Raw genomic sequence first — 6,276 nt, 5'->3', positions numbered from 1 at the left:
TACCCTGAGAGTGAGCGAGAATCCAACCCAAGCAGCACACGTTGTTTCACTACTGAATATTTCACTGTGTTTAAAAAGCCCAATGGGTGGAGCCTATGGAAACATCCTTCGATTGCAATAAAATTGCAATACAGTCAAACCTCCATGAGTCGATATTGAAGGGACCATCGACTCATAGAAATATCGAGATGTGGAATGGGAAATCTTTGAAAAACTGTTTGGAGGGACCATCGCAGTAACCCAGAAAATATTTTTTAATATGGCACAATTTGCTTTCATGAGTCGATATCGAGTCATAGAACATCGACTCATGGAGGTTTGACTGTAATGTTGCAAAATACTACAGCGGAATAAAAATGAAACATAAATATAATACAGGATTTGTGATCTTGTGATTGATAGTCATTCACTCTACCATAGCAACACCTTCAACACTTCAAATGGACTGCATGTCAACTCACCATACAAAAACATATGATTCTATTGTTTCATATACGGGATTCCTGTTACTAGATTGCACATCCTGAAATGAATTATGAGTTATGGAAACGTTAAGCGATGCTAAATGAAACATGAAGATTTTCTCAACTTTCCTGTAACACAATTTAAACAAACAATTTAATTTTGAAAGGCGCATTGAAGTTACATGGAAAATTATTAGCAACCGCCATCGGGGGAGACAATGGGTCTGGGGGTGAGAATGGGTCATGGCTCTCACCGGCGGTCTGGAGGTCGTAGAGCAAAATCGTTCAAAAAGTTCTCTTATAGTTTAGTCCTCTTGCCCTCAGATACATTCAATCTATTTTACAAGCATTCTAAGTAATTGAAACAGTGACCCATTCTCACCCCCATTTGATCCATTGTCACCCCCGACGACGGAACTTATTGTTTTTGCTCCATGTGTGAAACATGCAGCGCAGCATTCTTCGGTTGATTGTTTCCAAATGCCAAACACGTGTTGCATTGCAATGTTAATAAAACATTGATCACAACATTGATAGCTTCATACAACTTTTTTGTGCTTTGATGTTTTGTCAATGCAGGCAATGACAATTACAGTAATTACAAGGTGCTTTTTGGAAGATGTTTCGCATGCTACTTGGAAATGCACTACGTAGGCAAAACTGACAAACAGAAGGACGGAAGGCGGCCGGAGATGATTGAGACCGACCGATTGTATGTTGGCTGCAGAGTTTTAGATCTTGGAAGGACCAGTCCGAGTCCGTAGAGAAGATGACTAGCGATTACCGAATCCGCCACTCGGGATTTCTGGGATATGCTTTTCAACATAATGAGCTTGATTTGACAACCACTACCTTTCCTCGGTCACACCCGAAAACATGACGCTTTTTCTCGTTGGGATTGTGTTTCATCTAGGAAAATAGTGCGGTTAGGAAGCTAATGTCTGGAAACACAGACGTGGCTGCGAATACACTTTTCGCCGACATCACATATCCAGCGGACTTTGTCCATTTGGCGAATTCCTTCTTCCTTCTTCTTTCTTTCTTCTTCTTTCTTTCTTCTTCCTTCTTCATTCTTCCTTCTTCCTTCTTCCTTCTTCCTTCTTCCTTCTTCCTTCTTCCTTCTTCCTTCTTCCTTCTTCCTTCTTCCTTCTTCCTTCTTCCTTCTTCCTTCTTCCTTCTTCCTTCTTCCTTCTTCCTTCTTCCTTCTTCCTTCTTCCTTCTTCCTTCTTCCTTCTTCCTTCTTCCTTCTTCTTCCTTCCTTCTTCCTTCTTCCTTCTTCCTTCTTCCTTCTTCCTTCTTCCTTCTTCCTTCTTCCTTCTTCCTTCTTCCTTCTTCCTTCTCCATTCTTCCTTCTTCCTTCTTCTTTCTTCCTTCTTTTTTTCTTGCTTCTTCCTACTTCCTTCTTCCGTTCTTAATTCTTCCTTCTTCTTTCTTCCTTTTTCTTTCTTCCTTCTTCTTTCTTCCTTCTTCTTTCTTCCTTCTTCCTACTTCCTTCTTCCTTCTTCCTTCTTCTTTTTTCCTTCTTCCTTCTTCCTTCTTCCTTCTTCCTTCTTCCTTCTGCCTTCTTCCTTCTTCCTTCTTTCTTCTTCCTTCTTCCTTCTTCCTTGTTATTTTTTTCTTTTTCTTTCTTCCTCCTCCCTCTTACTTCTTCCTCATTCTTTGCTTATCCTCTATTCAGAAATGATATTGCTTCGTGTTGCTTGCTACTAGCTTTCTCACTTATAACTTCTCACCTATCACATCTCACTTCTTATCAATAACTTCCCACTACCCACTTCTCATTTCTTGCTTCCCACTACAAACACACTACACTCACTACTCACTTCACACACTTAATAAGGAAACGTATTTCAACTATTCGGCCAAATGGCTCATGGAGAGCCACTCGTTTGAAGCTCCGCTTTATCACCATCGGCGGGACCCAAGGTTGGCCCGCAAAGGGATCTCCTCAAGCTCCCTTTCATCCGGTGTTGAACTTAGTCTGTAGATTAAAAAAACACCTTAATAAAGAAAAAAAAAAAAGCCACTCGTTGTTAATACCTTTTAGGATTACCAGTTTTCCGCCAGCTAGTAGATTTTTCAGTATCAGGTATCCGATGCTTTCCGGACCCATGGACTTTCCTTTGCACATACGCAGGCGAAATTGAACTGAATACTTCTTCTTATTGGCATTACATCCTCCACTGGGACATTGCGCCTCGCTGCTTAGTGTACTTCCTCAGTTATTAACTGAGTTACCATTTTTGCATTCGTATATCATGAGGCTCATACGATGATACTTTTATGCCCAGGGAAACCTAACCTAACCGAAAAATTGCCGAGACTGGCACCGGGAATCGAACCCAGCCACCCTCAGCGTGGTCTTGCTTTATAGCCGCGCATCTTACTGCTAGGCCAAGGAAGGCCCCCATCAATTGATTAAACGCTTCACCATTGTCGGGAGAACCTGGGAGGCAAGGAGCTCAGCAGCAGGATGAGAGTATTTTCTGTGGTCAAAATCAGGAACTATACCGACAGTGAAATGCCGTTGGAGCGCATTTTACCTTGGGTGCAGCCGATGTGCTTCCACAGCTCGGTTATTGACGGCTCGCTGGAAATGCCGTCTAGGAAAGCGATTTCTTATCAGGCGATCCACCTTTTTACCCCTCATACGCGCGATCTGACGGTACTAATTTCGAGCAAGTTGGTACGTGGAAACTAGCTGCACCGAGCTATCAGGAAGATGGCGATCCTTTGCCCTCTATAGGGCTCGAGACGATTTTCTCCTGCTCTTCAGCTATGGCAGCTAATGCACGAAAACGGATTTCCGGATAAACTGATACGGTTGATAAAGGCGACGATGGATCGGGTGAAGTGCGTAGTTCGAGTTTCAGGGGCATGCGCATGGTCTTTCGTGCCTGCTATTCAACATCGCTTTGTATGGAGTAATACAAAGGGCGAGTGGTACGATTTTCACGAATTCAGTCCAATTATATGGTTTCGCCGATGACATTGATATTATGGCATGTATGAGGAGATGGGGGAGATGAGAGGATGGGGGAAGCCTACATCAGACTGAAAAGTGAAACTAAACGGATTGATCTAGTCATCAACACGTCGAAGACGAAGTACATGATAGGAAGAGGCTCTAGGGAGGACAACGTAAGCCACCCACCACGAGTTTGTATGTGGTGACGAATTCGAGGTGGTATAAGAATTCGTGTACTTGGGCTCGCTGGTGACCTCCGATAATAATACAGAGAAATTCAGAGACGCATCATGGCAGAAAATCATACGTACTTTGGACTCCGCAAAATGCTCCGATCGAATAGAGTTCGCCGCCGTACAAAACTGACTATCTACAAATCGCTTATTGTTATTAGACCAGTAGTTCTCTACGGACACGAGACCTGGACGATGCTCATGGAGGACCTACGCGCACTGGGAGTTTTCGAAAGGAAAGTGCTGCGTAGCATCTATGGTACATGGTATGAGGAGGAGGCGAATGAACCACTAGATGCATCAGCTGTTGGGACAACCATCCATCGTTCACACCGCGAAAATCGGAAGACTGCGGTGGGCCGGGTACGTAGCCAGAATATCGGACAGTAATCCGGTGAAAATGGTTCTTGACAACGATCCGACGGGAACAAGAAGGCGAGGTTATGCGGGTAAGGTGGATCGATCAGGTGGAGGACGATTTGCGGACCCTCCGCAGACTGCGTGGTTGGCGATGTGCAGCCATGGTAATAATGACAGCCGATAGGCTACTGTTCAGCACATGTTCGATCTTCATTTAAGAATCGCTCGCTCATGTAGACTGGGGGAAATACTGTCCTATCCGGATTAGAAGAGCATAACAAAAAATTAACACAATTTTAACATATTGCGACAATTATAATTTTTTTAATACAATTTTGTTCTTAGTAGTCATTATCCTTTAAATGTTGTAACAGGATTTTATCATAAATATGATTTAAAAAATGCTTAACACCGGATTGCCCAACAGTAGGCAATTAAAATAGGAATCTATGACAAAAGGTCGAAAGATAAAAGGTCAAATGAAAAAACTCAAAGGTGCAGCCCAATCGGGTTGTACGCAAAGGTGACGTTGAACTACGTAGCTGTATGTAATGTACAGGTTTTCGACTATTCTGTGCGATTGGACTAAAGCAAGCGTTTATCTTATGCTCCTGAGATTGATTTGAGAAAGAAGATAAAAATAAAATTTTCAAATGATCGAGGATGAACAACACTCTCAAGCGTTCACATATCCAAATTATCAACTGATAAAAACTCGCTAGAGTGTAAGAATCGTTCGATAATTGTATCTCGATTCGAAGCATTGGTAAATGCTACTTTTGAACTTACCATTAAAACACAATGCCAAAAATCCGATTGAACTTCATTATTGACATTAAATTGGTATTAGTTAGGTTTACATTTAAATGATAATCGATTTCAAAATTTGAAAAGCACAACTCTGGCTGATAGTGTACGACGCAAACTGGAACAGAGACTAAGCACCCGTCACTAAGTCAGTCTTAACCCCTGGTGGCTCATTATAGAAAAACGCATTGCGAAAGCTGGGCTGTCGACGGCGTTTGGTGGTCATCCTATGGAGGAAGTCAGAATAGACGCGACAAAGAAGTTTGGCAGTTTATTGATAATAATTATTATTTCTTCACGTGAGTAGCGTCGGACCTAGCGTTTTCTCTGGCAGACACCTACGAATCAGCAGAAACGAGCCGAAGAAAGTTTACCAGAACGTAATCATTGCAGCAGCGAAGAAGATTTTGAGCCCCTCTACTGGCATCAATAGACGTAAGCAAGAAGCTGCCGTCAAACGCCCCCAAGCTTTCGAGAGAAAACGCACGTTTAAGTTAGCAGAAACAAACTGCACCAGCTAAAAGCCCTGCAATGGTGGACATAAAAAGCTTTTAATTAATAACTAAAGAAATGCCAATAGATTACTAAGTTGAAAAGCAGGCAAAGTTCCAGTTGGAAAGTAGTGCTATGGAAGAAGAAGCTTGCGATGTACTTACGAGATTGACTGAATCACCGAAACCGAGTGCTAAGCTGTTAGCAAGTTTTTAATTGAAAATATTATCATACATTGATATTGTAACACACTAAAGTCGGTTTTTATGCAGGGGATATGGGCCGCGTAGATGAAAACAACGTAAGAGCCGCGTAAATTCCAAAATATGTCTGGATGAACCGCGGAAGTCCAAAAATTCGAGTGAAAAAAATCGCAAAAAAAATTATTCCTGTAGAAATAACCGCGTAAAAACGTCTTCAGTGTATACTGGGTATGAAGCGTTGACTCTTCCTTGATCGAATGGTCCAAGAAAATTGAAAATCCATCGAGAAACGGCTAAGCTATTAACGATCAAAGTCTATCATATTTTCGTGACGTTTTTCAGTTTTTTGTAATCGTAAAGTGTACCCCAATATAGAAAAGACAGACGTAGTTCTACGTCAAAAGGGCGAATGACAAAAGGTCGAAAAGACAAAAGGTCGAAGGGACAAAAAGTCCAAAAGACGAAACGTCGAAAGAGACAGAAGGTCGAAACGACAAAAGGTTGAAAGGGACAAAAGATCGAAAAGGACAAAAGGTCGAAAGGGACAAAAGGTCGAAAGGGACAATAGGTCGATCAAGAACAAGTTGATAACAAGTTGGGTGTATTCCAAAACAATTTGTGAAATGCTTTTAACCTTCAAGCAGAAATAACACACTAATCTCATCAATCAAAGTTGAAGAATGAGCAAATTTTCAAAGAAGGAGTTATTACTATGAAACAATATTATGAATAACTAGATAGCTCTGTTA

Source organism: Armigeres subalbatus, chromosome 2, assembly GCF_024139115.2.
Source record: "Armigeres subalbatus isolate Guangzhou_Male chromosome 2, GZ_Asu_2, whole genome shotgun sequence".
NCBI lineage: Eukaryota > Metazoa > Arthropoda > Insecta > Diptera > Culicidae > Armigeres > Armigeres subalbatus.
The sequence above is the reverse complement of the archived record's forward strand: the minus strand, read 5'-3'. Positions refer to the sequence as shown.